Source organism: Triturus cristatus, chromosome 11, assembly GCF_964204655.1.
Source record: "Triturus cristatus chromosome 11, aTriCri1.1, whole genome shotgun sequence".
Lineage (NCBI taxonomy): Eukaryota > Metazoa > Chordata > Amphibia > Caudata > Salamandridae > Triturus > Triturus cristatus.
Genome location: NC_140594.1, coordinates 768,175,324 through 768,190,294, shown reverse-complemented (window position 1 = coordinate 768,190,294; position 14,971 = coordinate 768,175,324).

Sequence of the window (14,971 nt, the reverse complement as noted above, 5' to 3'; positions counted from 1 at the left end):
CCAATTGAAAGCTCCAGCTGAAATGCATGTGCCCGCCCTTGGGAGGATGTTTTTTAAAAGAGAAAATAAAAACGATTTGCAGTACCTTACTTGGTTGTGCTGCCTGTTATTGGAACTTCGCCAAAGAACTGGGATCAGAATCAGCGTGGAGAGAAACGCCAGTGGAAAAAAAAGGACCCTACGATCAGCCCATTGGAAAAAAAATGACCCTACGATCAGCCCAGCTCTCCTACGCCATGGTGCCCCGCACCAGAAAGACCAGAGCGGGAGGCCGCTCCTTCTCCTTCTGCGTGGCTAGAGCCTGGAAAGACCTTCAGCTCCACCTCAGACAGACAACACCTCTCCCCATCTTCGCAAGAAACCTCAAAACCTGGCTCTTCGACAGACCCCCTCCTTGATGGGCTAGAACCTGCGACCCCCCAACCCCAGCGCCTTGAGCCCCTTACGGGTGAGTAATCGCGCTTAACAAACACCTGATTGAAACAACGGATTGATTAGTTATAGTTAGGATGTGGTTTCCATAGGAAGTGCGTTTTTTGATTTGCCAATAACTTTGGAGTCGTTTGATGAATCCTCACGAACTTTTTAAAACTAGTTTGACACTCACTTCAGCTGCTGTCTTGAAAATGTTGGGGTGATCCGTCAAACAGGGGCTGAAAAAAAAGGGGGCTCCCAAAATAGGTGTTACCTATGTTAATCTCCAGAGGAAATTTTAAACAAGGCTACAGCCCAAACTGCTGAACAGAATTACACCAAATTTGACAGAAAGGTAGCTGCTGGTTTGTGAGTTGCTGTAAATCCCTTCAGTACCTTTGGAGCTATTTAAAGAAATGTTCAGTTGTGTGCATAGGGAAGCGAAGGATCCGCAAGCCCTCCCCATCTCATGCCGAGATCTGATTGGCTGCCAATACTCCAATCCCGAAAGTGTTGGCAGCCATCTTGTAACTCAGTAGAACTGAGTCACAGAAAAACCATTAAAAATGAGAAAAGGGGGAAAATTAGAAATACCCTGACCCCTTAGGCCTCTTGGGGGGTTCCCACAGGGACCCCACAGGGCCAAAGAAGGATTTAAAAAACTAAATTTGGCACGAGTCATGCTGGATCAGCGAATCCCGCTGAAAATTAAAAAGAAAATGAAGCGCGGACTCCCATGCTTCGTTAGGAATTGGGCCCCTGGGTGGGGCGCATAAGCCCCCCCTCCTGGGGCTTATTAGGCTCTGGGGACCATCACCTCCGTGCGGTTTATTGTAAAAAGAAATGCAGGGGTTGCTTGTTCAGCAACCCCCGCAGCCCCAGAGGGACCGCCACCTCCACAGGGCAAATGGAAACATTAATACGGGGGGGCACACATCATGTCATTTGAGATGTCATCAGTGATGTCATCAGTTATATCACTAACAATGTCATGAGTGATGTAATATGTGAGATCATCAGCAGTGCATTGTGGGGGTGTAAGTGATAGTTAGCTCAGGTAACTATAACTGTTGAATTTTAATTATTTGGTATGATGGAAATCTGAGTCTAACTATAACGTCCCTGTAACCTTTGTGTTTCTTCAGTGAATTTCTAAGGTTTTTTTCATTCTATTTGCTAACTATAACGTCCCTGTATCCTTTGTTTTTTTAGTGAATTTCTAAGAATTTTCAAAATCTATTTCCTAACTAAATCATATCTGTAACCTTTGGTTATTAGGACTTCTTCAGGGCAAGATGGTGGCACACCGTCCACCCTTGATTTCAAATAATCATATGCCCATTTAACCTGCTTGTTTCTATGTTGAAAATTATGAATTGGACGAAAGTCGGTGCCCTTCTTTCGAGTATAGGTTGAATTGGACACCATTCATATAATTGGCATCAGATTTCTATATTGGATGTCCCTGTGGCAGATGTTGTTGTGAAATTATGGGTTATCAAGCGATCCGCATTTAACGATAGCCAAGTTTTATTATAAGATATACAGTGGACATCTGTACATATTTGGGAACTTTGTGGAAAATTTTCAATATAGAAACAAGCAGGTTAAATGGACATATAAATACTAGAAATCAAGGGTGGACGGTGTGCCACCATCTTGCCCTGAAGAAGTCCTGAGTCAACAGGACGAAACGCGTCAGCTGATGGAGAAAAAAGCAATACCACTATTGATTAAAATGAAAACAATAAAATTGGAAGATTGAATCGTCAAGATCAGAATCTACTTGATTTGATTGCTGTGGATGTTTTGTGGTGCTTAAAATCATATTTGCGATTGTTCTGTGTCTCCCTCAGTGGAGAGGTACCCTTGGGTAGGGGGTCCTTTTGGTTTTCATAGCACGCTATTCATCATTCTTATTTCTTAGGTGACTTACGGTACAGGTGCTGCCATGTGTGTATGGTCCACTGCCCTTTGTTTTTGTAGTAAACCTTTGGTTATTAAGTGAATTTTGACATTTTTTTAACTAGCAGTTGCATTTTCAGAGTGGTGGGAAAAGGGGGGCGGGCCTCTGACCGGCTCTCAGGAATGCCAGTGTAAGGGACTTAGTGGATGTAACGGGAGGGCTTCTTGGGTCCCAAGGTCCCTTAGCATCCAACAGGATTTTACCCCCCAAGCTGTATTGAGCCAGGAGGTGTGTTTGCAGAGTGGTGGACAAAGGGGGCGTGGCCTCCAAAGTTCACACAGCAAACATACTCTGTGGAACTCAATGGAGTTAACAGGAGAGATAGTTGCCCCCCAAGGACCCTCAGCAACCAAGGGGACTTCATCCCCCCACCAGCGGTGCATCAGGAGGCATTTGCAGAGTGGTTGAAAAAGCGGGCATGGCCTCTTACAACATTTCAGCAATGCTGTGGTGTGAGACTTACTGCAGGTAACAGGAGGGGTAGTTGGTCCCCAAGAACCTTCAACAGCCAAGGGGATTTCATCCCCCCCACTAGCAGGGCACCAGGAGGTGCCTTTGCAGAGTAGTGGAGAAAAGGGGCGTGGCCTCTGAAGTCCTCTCAACAATCGCACTCTGTGGGACTTACTGGAGGTAACAAGATGGCTTGCTGGCCCCCAAGGTGCCTCAGCTTTCAAGGGGACTTCATCCCCTAACCAGCAGTGTGCCAGGAGGCGAGTTTGCAGAGTGGTGAAGAAAGGGGGTGTGGCTCTGAAGTTCTGTCAGCAATCCCACTGTGTGGGACTTACTGGAGGTAACAGGAGGATTCCCAAGGACTCTAAGCAGGCAAGGGAACTTCAACCCCAACCAGCAGTGCACCAAGAGAGCATTTGAAAGTGGTGTAGAAAGGGGGCAGGGCCTCTGGCAACTTGCCGGTTGGTTTATTTATTTGTTAGGGGAGGGGGCTGTGTGCCCCGCTTCCCTAGGACAATTTCGGCCCTGGGGACCCCATCCCCCCGGGCAAGGTGTGTAAAAACTTATTTTTTTTAGCAACTTTATGGGAGGGGTGCTGAGTGGTCCTGCTCCTCAGGCAATTTTGGACCTGGGGACACCATTCCCCAGGGACCAGCATGTTTCTAATAATTTTTTTTTTCTTTTTTTTAAATATTTTTATTGGCATTTGCACAAATTATCATATAACAAAAAAAAAGAAAGGATCTTCATGATACAGTACAGTGTTCATGATATCAAGATTAGGAAGTAGGAGGAACAAAGAAAATCCCCGTTAACTTGAGTGCAGTTTCAGAAAACCATCATTCCTTTGCCTCATATGGTTTATTTAGGGATCTGTGCCATAAATCTCCCTATTCATAGTTGCAAGGGGGTTGACAAGGTTTAAATGTCTCCTTAACTCTATTCCTTACATGACGATTTCAATAAGGCCAAAACCCTCCATATACGCTCCAAATATTCATCACTGAACTCAATCCCATTATAGGGTAACCAAACCATCAATCAATAACTGAATCCCGCCAGGGGCCTACCCCTATCCCATGGTCCTCTAGAGATATGCATTACTATCAGTGTGGATCCCGCCCAACAAAGGCGGGGGTAGTGAGGGGGGGACAGAAAACAGGAAACCGCAAAGAAAAGCAAAAAAAAAAGAAAAAGAAAAACCCAACAAGAGAGAGAGAGACAAGGAAATACTCATATCACCCCGTCTCAAGCCCAGGGTCCGTCTAACCAATAGTTTGCCCCCACTATTTCACCCAACCCCTGTCCGGTACTCCAGTGTCTCCAGCTCCGCACTATCACTCCTCTCCGGATCATCCCTAGACTCCCATGCCTGTACAATAGCTCCCCAGCGCTCGGCAAGCGGTTTGCGCCTCTTGGTGATTCTGACTTCTGTAATAAGGGCCTTCTCCTCCGCCCTTGCCCATCGTGTGACCTCTTCTCCCCAGAGCATTATAGACGGGGTAATTTTAGCCTTCCACCTAAGCGCTATCTGCCTCTTCACCAATAAAAGCGCTAAGTCTACAAACCGGTGCCCCAGCTTGCGAGCCTTTGGTCTGGGATAGAGACCCAGTAAACAGACCTCTGGGGTACAAGCCAGAGTCCCATCCAGCACTCCATTGACCTGTGCCAGGACCTCACCCCAATACACAACAAGCTGGGGGCAAGACCACATCATATGGTCAAATCTACGTCTAGGGCTGCACATCTAGCGCAGGAGATGTCCGTCCGCTGATAAATGGTATTCAGCCTATGCGGGGTCAGGTATGTCCTGTGGAGCACATTAAACTGTAGCACCTTAAATGCCGTGTTTCTAGATACCTTCTTGGGGCTTCGTATGACTTTCTGCCACTTTTGATCTGTGAAAGGCCTGCCTATGGAAGCCGCCCATCTTCCCCTAAGGCCTCCCAATTCTTCTGGCGACAACCCCTGTATTGCCAAGTACAGCCATCTGATCAGGTGGCCCGCCGAGCCCAAAGTTGCCACCGCTTCCAGTGCTGAGTGTGGATCCAGTTCCGTAGTGTGGGGTCCCCATAACTCAACTATGGCCTCACCCTATGGTAATTCAGGAACTGTCCCGCCGGGAGCTCATGGTATTCCAGAAATTCCTGTAGTGGGAGCCACTCACCATCCCTATAGCAATCCCCAATGGTGTGTATCCCCACCTCATACCACCCAGTCAATTGTCGGTGGGTAAGCGGTGGTCCTCTTCCTGCCTGCGGGATACCTGTGAGGGGGATACCTGGAGCATACCGTGTTCTGGCTCGGGAACGTGTCATACAGCGGTCCCAGCATTTCACCGCCATGGAAAGCTGTACCCCCATAGGTAGTATCTTTTGCTGCCTATCCAAAAGTCAAGGATATAATCTGGCCGGAGCCGTCCCCATCGGTAGCGATAGAGTGTCACTGTCTCTACCGCCCAACCAGCGAGTCAGCCACTGCAGCTGTGCCGCCAGATAGTACCCTTCGAAATCCGGGGCTCCGAGTCCTCCGGAAGCCAATGGCAGCCTCAACGTTTGCAACGATACCCGGTTCTGGCCACCATCCCATATATGAGAACGCAGCAGTTCATCCAACGTCCGAAACCAAGCCCTGGGGATCAGCATTGGAAGCTTCACAAAGTGATATAACAACCGGGGGAGCATCACCATTTTAGAAAGTGCCAGGCGGGCCATAAGGGGCAACTTTAGTGAGCGCCAAAATGTGACCTGGGACCTGAGGCTTCTTAAAGAAGCCCCCAGATTCCCTTCGAACATATCCATCTGTGTGTGGTATATCCGAATCCCGAGGTATTTAATGGAAACCGGTGCCCATATCAATGTGTTCGGCACTGTCACAGGTCGAGGCGCATTTTTCTAATAAATTTAAAGGGAGGGGGGCTGAACAGCGCCCTTCCCGGGCCGGTTTTGGCCCTGGGAACCCCATCCCATGGAGCACAGCCTCTAGTGTGTGTGCCCTGGTCCCACGAAGGGCATCCACTTAGCAATGTTGGGGAACGTGGAGGGAGCCTCAAGAGCCAGCATTTATTTGACACAGAGAGAGCTGCCGTACAAGGAGCTCCTTCTCTGTCAAAGTAATTATACTCACTTTCACCAAGCGAGAGCTTATTTTGTGCTTTTGGTTGCCTAAAGTGGGCACAGTTTGCTATGTCTTGGCAGAAGCGGTAAACCTGCTGCCAAGTCATAGCAAACAGCTATGTCCTGGGGGTGGGCACCCCGGAACATATCAGGAGCCAGCCCTGGGGGTCAGCGGTCCCCAGGGCCCCCCTCCAATCTTTACTTAAGCCATATGTAGCTGGTAATCCCGTGGGGTGTCAGGGGGGCCACATGGGCCCACTATGTTAGCTGCCCTGGGGAGGTGAAGGTCCCTGGGGATGGGGGGTCCATGACGGATCTGCAGGTCCAGATCGCAATTAAAAAGATACACTCACTCACAGACTCACTCACTCACTCACACACTCACTCACACATCCATATATCCATAGTCACTCACACACCCACTCAGAGACCCAGTACACCACTCATACCTCCATACAACCAGTCATACATGCGCTCACATACCCAATCACACACTCACACGCCCACTTACAAACCTACAAAATCACTAACACACCCAATCACACACCTACTCAGAGAGCCAGAAACCCACTCACACATTCATGCAACCATTAATACACCCACTCAGAGACCCATAAAACTACTCACATACCCACTTACACATTCCTACAGCCACTCATACCACACTCAGAGACCCTTAGAGCCACCCACTCACGCACCCACTCAGAGACACACAGAGGCACTCACACACCCACATACACACCCAACAGCCACTCACACACTCACTAACAGACCCACACAGCCACTCACAGACCCACACAGTCAGTCACTCAAACACTGACAAACCCACCACACACTCACACACCCACTTACACACCCTGGCTACTGTGACATTATAAGTAGGAAATAGCATTAAAAAACACAGATATTCACTAAACACTAAACTAAACAAAGGTTTCAGGGACTTTATACTTAGGAAAAATAATTAATCAAACCTTAGAAATTCACTAAAAATCAAAAGTTACAGGGACCGTATAGCTAGGTGCAGACTTTACACACACAAATCCATACAAGTTCAGCAGTTATAGTTATAGTTATCTCATGTAAATATAATGTTGGAGGGAGGATTCATTACGGGTCAAGGAAGCTAGGGGCGGTACTCAGAGCCCCGGGAGCCACCACAGAACTGAGCAGGAGAGTGAGTCAGGGACAAAAGGGGCACCTTAATTTGAACCGGGGTGCCTAGGAATGCTTGCTCTAAAATTGAAGAAAATAGACATGTGAGACATGGAATTGGAGGCAGAATACAATGGCAGTTTAATGAGAAGATGCAACTTCAAAGAAACTGCAAGACAAAGGCATAAAATACAGAATTCAGATAATCACATGGAGCTCATCATGATACCCTCCGTATCTGCACTATTGTACTGTCAGAGAGAAAGAGAACACATTTATAAGTGCAATTGAAGAAACCGGTTACATCAAGGAGAAACATTTCGGAGTATAAGAACTCTGTTACCTAGGAACTCTCACGTTTACTCTAGAGCAAGCATTCCTGCAATTACAATGAATACATTATGTAAATACAAAAAAGGAGAAACAAATAAAGAGAACAATGATTAAACATGACAAGACATTTCATATGGGTAAAATACAACATAATGCTAAGCAGACGCAAGAGCTTCTTTTGCTCTTGGGGAAAACTCTACGCAGTCCGTAACCCACATACAGACAGCGAGGTAGTCCGCTTGATGTTTGTGAGTGCTCCCTATTTATACTGTTTTTTGGGGTTCTTTGCACGCAACTTCTACCTACGTAAGTTACCCAAATAGCTTCGTCTGCAGTATTTACCAGACATGTCGTCATTTACCCACTTAATGCTGACAATGAACTAGGTGAAAAGGTCAGTGTCTCAGGCCAATCGCTTGTCGTAAATTTCGCAGAGCAAGCAGAAACTTTAAGCAGACATTGTACGCGACTCAGAAAATATAAACAGATATTGTGCGCGAATTGAATATAGACACATATAAATCTCTTCAGTTCTCCTAACTTGACACTCTGCGGTTGCCACTTCCCTTAAAAGCGGGACCCCTGCTCAGGAAACAAGTGCCATGCCAGGATGCAGCTTACTGTATGTCGAAGTCTCAAGGGGATGCTGAACTTTGATTCCGATCACAGAGCACGGTAGGGTGGGGGCAGAGCTATGGTCAATGTAACAAAGGCCTATATTTCGAACAGAAGGGCCTACACAGCAGTTTCATGCTGGTTAAGTGGGAGGGATGTCCCAGGGTGACTATATAGCAACACAGGACCCACTGGTCAATGTAATACGGCCTACAAATTAGGCTGGCAGGGCAAGGGCAAGGGTCTCATAATGCAGGTGTGGCCAGAACGGGCCAGGGGCCCCCTATGATACAAAATCTACCCTCTCTCATTCCCCCCTCTTGTTCATAATATGAACAAACTCCTGACAGCATACCTATCAGGTCTTTGAGGTATTTGGTAATGGTAGACGCATTTAGGGTGGTCCCATCGTTACTCCTACAACTTCTATAAGTGCCAAGATATTCACATTCCCTGTTCTATGCTTGTTCTCCCTTTGCTAATTATGCAGTTCTCAGGAGGTGCAACTGCTACGTACTCGGTATGTCTACAGAAGAGGATATTGCACATTAGGACAAACAGGTATGACATTGTAACACATGCTCTGTCAACTGTCCCCCGTCCCGTCTTTATCAATGGCAATTCATTCAATGTGGCACAAAAGTCATTATAATAGCAACAATGCTGCTACTAGTATCCATGATCATTTTCTCTAATTGTTCTGAAAGTCTTGAGCAAGTCATGAGGCATTGTTCCAATCGTTGGTACGTGTGGCTAGTTGGAAGAATGTCTTATCTTCTGCTGCGTCTGTACTATGTTCCAAAAAGGTCTGCTGCATAATGATGTAGTGCCTCAGAGATGATACCTTTAATCAGAAAAAGTAACCGTTGGTGCCTGTCTTCAAGTAATTTCGAGAGGTTTGCAAGCACTTCTTATTACTAGGCACATTCGATATGAAGAAACAAAGTGAAGAAAAGGTAAAGATGTCACATCTTGTAGACTGAGGGGTTGGGGCGTCGATGTTTCCAGACGTTCTTTAGGTGACGTATCCTAGGGGCCCGCTTACACACTCGTCCTTTCTCCTCTGTGTAGCACGTTCAGCCCTTCAGGATGAACTTGGGATACCATTCCCACTTGGTAGTTTCTGTGGAACACATGTAGTATCTGTGTGGCTCCTTGCCCCTTGCACAACCCCTCAATCACATGTGAGATGAACGTCGGTCCATTTTCAGAAACAAAAAGCATACGTTCTCAAAAGCGCGGTATGAACTCTTTCAGGAGGCATTTGGCAATAGTTTGTGCACTGCTGTTCTTGAATTGGCAGGCCTTAGTCCACTTGCTGATCATGCACACAATAACCAACACGTACTTGTAGTTTCAGTAGGGGGTATGTTGATGAAGTCCATTTCATGTGGGGAAATGAAGTGTCCTGAGGCAGTGGAAATACAGCTTTAGGAAAACAGTCTGGTCCTCCTATCACATCGTACAAGTGTTGAACCATGAAAGAAGACGGACCAAGGGAGCAAGCATTATGGTTGGTAAACATTCCTTTCCATTTGGGCCTATTCATATCCCTTTTCTGTTTGCATACATCCTCCTCTGTTCCCTTCTTCCTCTCCTTCCACCCTATTTAGTGTCATAGGCTATTCTTTCTTGAACATCTGCCTCAATAAATTCTTTACCAATTGATACACAGTCCTTGGGGGAGGTGTGTGCAACACATTCTACAATCGGAACTGGAAGCAACAGGCCTTGCAATAGTTGAGTTATTAATGGTACACACTGCATGTGTTGTCCAGCAGAGAAGAAGAAAAGAACCCAAAAATGATATTGGCATCCCTATACAAGACCTTACAACGAAATTCACTATCTTAAGAGCAAAAGAGGAATCAAAACACTGTACCACAGCTTGACCCAACAGAAAACACAGATGAAAATCTCTGTCACAGTAACACCTTTAGTAATCAAAACCCTCCTAGTTGTCAAGTTGTGCCCAGGGATGTGTAATTCCTATAGCCCCACGCCCAGGACACATCCGTTTGAGGTCCTTTGGCTGTCAGTTTACAGTACCAAACTAAGGATCTGTGAAAGGCACAGTTTGCAAAAAGGACAATATCTGTGTCCATGTGCTAATGCTGAATGTTCATTGATGCAAAGGCTTCATTATCAGGGTGAGCGCTCCTAGTAACTGTTGTAAGCTCAGACTGCACTACTGACAGTCGTTAGAATATGAAAATGTGTACACACTTCCTAGGACTGTGAGACTATGTATACTGCTCTCAGAATGCTCTTCAATTAGATGCAAATATTTGCAGAAGCTTGAAAGCAAGACTGGTAATTCTTTGCTTCACAAAAAAGAATGCAAAACAATTAGCTAAATTACTGGAATAAGGTAGGTACCATTTCTTTGCAACATAAAAATAAACAAGCATTGGTAAAGCCAATGAAATTGTTGTTCAGCCTTTTGGCTTTGTCAATGCACAACTTGTCTTGGCAATATTTTCATGAAACCTCATTGGTGTGGGTGTTGCTGGGCCCTCATCTTTATAACAAACATTGGTAAAAGCAGAAATTGTTGTGGTCTCAAAAATCACACATTGCACAGTAGTTCCTGGCACTGGATAAAACAACTGTGTGTGAATATGCTCCCTGTGAAAGAACAGAACGAAGTCACTCACAGTGAAGCTATCTGCACACATTGTATCATTAAAATATCATAATACGAAGCACATAATTACAAAAGATCAATACCTAAACATAATATAAACACAACATTACTACTTTTCTTTACTCCTATCCTCTGTGTCCCTGGCAAATGTACTGCACTGAGAATGCATTTTAGCACATTCACCTTACACGGTAATCTATTCTTCCCATATTCTTGTGAAGATGGCGATGTTCCTGTTGTGGCTGATCACCTGTCCTCTTCTTCTTTGGACTCAAGGTTGATGGGGCGGATCCTTCTCCTTCTGCCTAAATACCTGAGTAGAAAGAAACTTCGCAGCGGGTGTTAATTTATACAAAAACATGCCTCTTACATAATTTCAATGCCACTTTGATACCCAGTTGATGTGACCTATACCTATACATATATTAATTGATTAGGGAGGAGTTTATGGGGCGTTAAGCTGTTGTCAGAACATTGTAATATTTGCGAGTGAAAACAGTGATCCATGGGCAATAAACTATTTTTGCTTTCTCTCAATTCTCAATTCATTACCCTTAAACAGTCTGTTCAGGCATTGCTGAAAGTTGTTGCTGCTTTTATATCATAATTGACACATGGACTAACTGTCATCCAAACGTGTGGGAAAATGAGGTAGGCCTGAGCCTGTGGAATGATACATTTTCCTATTTGTATTATATTTCGAACCAGACACGAGGTGATGAAAACAATAAAATTGAGCTCATGTAAGCAAACAACCCGAAGACGGAAAATCCAATATACTCTTCTTGGAGACGCAGGGAAGAATCTAGTGATAATAACCTCTAATCATTCATTAACTAAGAAAGCGAAAGAAGAACCCAAACAAAAGATAGAAATTTTTAAGAAAGATAAAAACTTGTAGTGGTTGAAGTGCAAAATATATGCAACCACCTCTAAAGTCTGCAACTCTATATACCTTTTATTCTGACAACACTGCAATACTGAGTACTGCCTACAGTCCTTTAACATTAAGATCTACTCTATATCTGCACGTATTATTTATTCTTTTGTATTTTCCTAGTACTGGGGCATGTGGTAGCTACCTGTGGTAATCTTATTCCTACGAATCTCTGGTTGTCTCATATTTTGAAGGCTGCACACAGCTGTGCATATCCGAAAACGTATTCCTCACTTCCTCTCACCCATCTGTATATAAACACATACATATTCCTTCACTGAACTGCTCCACGTGAAACCTGAAAACATTATTTTCAATCTCGGCTTCACCCGTTACCAAATTGTGTGATTCTAGGCAACTCTTCCTCTTCACTTCCACAAACAAATATATTTCTACACATACATTTTCCTTTCTACAAAATCCTATGTTCACTTCCAAACACAGGAAGCACCTTTCCTGCCTGGCTCAACGCCCAGAATCTGTTGTTGGCCAGGACTGCTACTTCTGAAGGCAGCCTCAAAAATCTGTTAACCCTTCAACACCATGTAACATCCAGACACATGTTGTCTTTAATTGTACGTAAAATATAGCCTATTTTAAAATAATATGGCTTTTTTGTAAAGCGCACGTTTACTCAGAATGGTATTGTGGCGCAAAATAGCAAACCTTTACTGTTCCCCTAACTCCACGGTACTAATTTTATCCAATTTGGAAAGATGAAAGGCTGAGGAGACCTAGCAGCACTTGACGTGTGCCCATGAAGTGGAACCATGGGTATATCTAGCATGCATTCCACTACATCATTTTATCTCTAAAGTGTCACTAACTTTCTTGGCCATGAGACACAATTTCAGGATTCTTCCCTATTAACTAATCCCAACTGTGTGCTCTTTGTGGCAGCACTTACTGGATCTGCCCTAGCATGATGGGCTACTGCTTGTGCCTGCTTCACTTGCTGCTGAATTTGGAACGCAGGTAGGAGTAAATTATTCTGTACTTGGTTGCTCAGTACTACAGCACTTAGTGCAACCTTCAGTGTGAATTATAATTGGCCATCCAAATAGAGAGATATTAATATGCATTTGAAACTGAAAGTATCTCCTTTTCTGCCAGGAAACTATATTACTTATATTGATGGCGTTTTTGTTAGTCTTATAATATTGCAGTCCATGACCCATAAATATCATAAGTAACAGCTCTATTTTACCTGGTATCACAACTTCTATCATTGTGCTCTGGGTGGTAAGGGACGGCAGTCCTTAACCTCATCTTATTATGTCATTCTTCCTTTTGTGTGATTGGTCTATCATTTGACACTGGGCCAAGTCTAGGGTGTAAAGCAACCAGAAAATGCAAAAAAGGTGCTGTGCGTTGTGGCGAAAAGTGCATGCAAAAACCTTTCTCCCTTTCCTACTACCACTTTACTGAATATTCAAGTCGAAGGAACCTGTACTATGGGTGCAAACACACCAGAAAGGTGAGATGAGAAGCCTGAGGTGTCACTGTCAAAGAACAGAATGTACTTAATGTAGAGTGTTATGAGTTAAAATAGTGGAGCCCATCTAAAACTGTGCACAGAAAGACGTAATTTAAGAGTCGTGAAGGCAGCTACTTGGAAGCTAGACACAGTATTCACTGGTAGCACCGCGCACCAGTTGCGTGGTCTCTAATTGAACCTGTCTCCGTTAAAGTGGGTGTGCTTGGCACGAACCCAGATGTTCCTGCTTATCACTTCTTACTGTAGTGCATAAGAGAAGTACACCTACATATAACATCTCCTATGGCACCACTGCAAGAGAAAGAGATGAGGAGGGCCCATGGGCAAAATAAGAGAAAGTATTTCTCTTCTAAAAACAAAAGGTCTTACGTTGAAGTGCCACCTTTATTTATCAAATCATTAACCCAGCAGAGAATATATTCATCAGTTTGTTAACTCCTGAAAGGCTATTCAAAACTACAACTGTAATTCACCAAAAATAGTGACACAAAAATAGATGTTTATGACGCTCAATCATCCAGAAGGCGAACCCTCAAATGAGAAAAGTAATCGTGCAAGGATTTAAATTTCAAAATACATTTAAATGCAATGAAAGGGTGAAATTACATGGTCCTGGGGCACTGCACCAAGGCAGTTTAACTTGAGGGGGTGCTTCTGCAAAAATATGCCAAAATAGACGTGTAAACGACAGGGAACAATAGCTGTCTTATCTGTATGAAAGAAGAACCCCTTTGTTTAAGGAAAATTCAATATATAGCCTGGAAGTCTTAACAAAGTCTTGGCATTTAAAGACACATATCTGAAGCGAAGAACGAACTCATATAGTGCAAATACTTACAAAATGCAACATACACTTTACTGCAATGCCAGGAATGCACATGTTAAGTTAGGAGGGACAACCATTAGTGCTTTGCAATAATGTTTCAGAATAAGGGCTATGCAGAGGAGAGAGAAAAAGACCATTCCATAGCACAATAAGAAATCAGAGCTTCAGCCAAAGATGCTCAAATAGAGGGCTGAAGGAGACCACACATGCGTCAGTGACCCAAGGGGTCACTGCAGCAGGGTAGTCCGTTGAATGGATTACGGAGCAGATCTTTATACTCTTTTAATGACGCACAGTTGACCACAAAAGGACAACATTATCAGGTGCCTCTGACCTATAGGACATGACGTACTTGTGGTCACTTCTGGGAAAAAGGCCTATAAGCCAGGTAAGCGAGGGGAGAGACGCTAAATTGCAAATCGAGAGAAGGCGACAGACATCATATCTATTAAAGTACACCGCACGTAGCTGACAAAGGAGAAGAACAGAGGACACCCATTACAAATATGGAGAGAGAAGTCAAAAAGGCGTTGGCTAGTGCCAGGCCTAAGGTGTAGAAAACCACAATGCAACGTGAGGAAGGAAGAAAAGTAGCTCCGCTTTTGGAAACTCGCAGTTGGAAAAAAAGACACTGTTAAACGTTCAAACAATACAATCTACACCAAATAAGTGATTAAAATTCAGAACAAATTTGAGCTGCCAGATGCAGTCCCATAAACAAATATTTGTGGCACAAGGTGAGAGACGCCAGACACAACCTCCTGTTGCCGAGGACATGCATAAAAATATAAATGTGAGGAAATAGTTAAACAATTCGAGATATATTGTTGTGCACTACGTGGTCAGTCATCTGAAAATGACCTGTGCAAATTAAATGTGGTGCTGAGCCACATGGATCAGACAGGGGCTAGGGGGCAAGGAAAATGATATAATACTATTTATTCACAAAAAAAAGGCAACAGCTCTAATACATAAAAACAGTTACAATCCTAGTTATTATTGGTCTTACTAAAT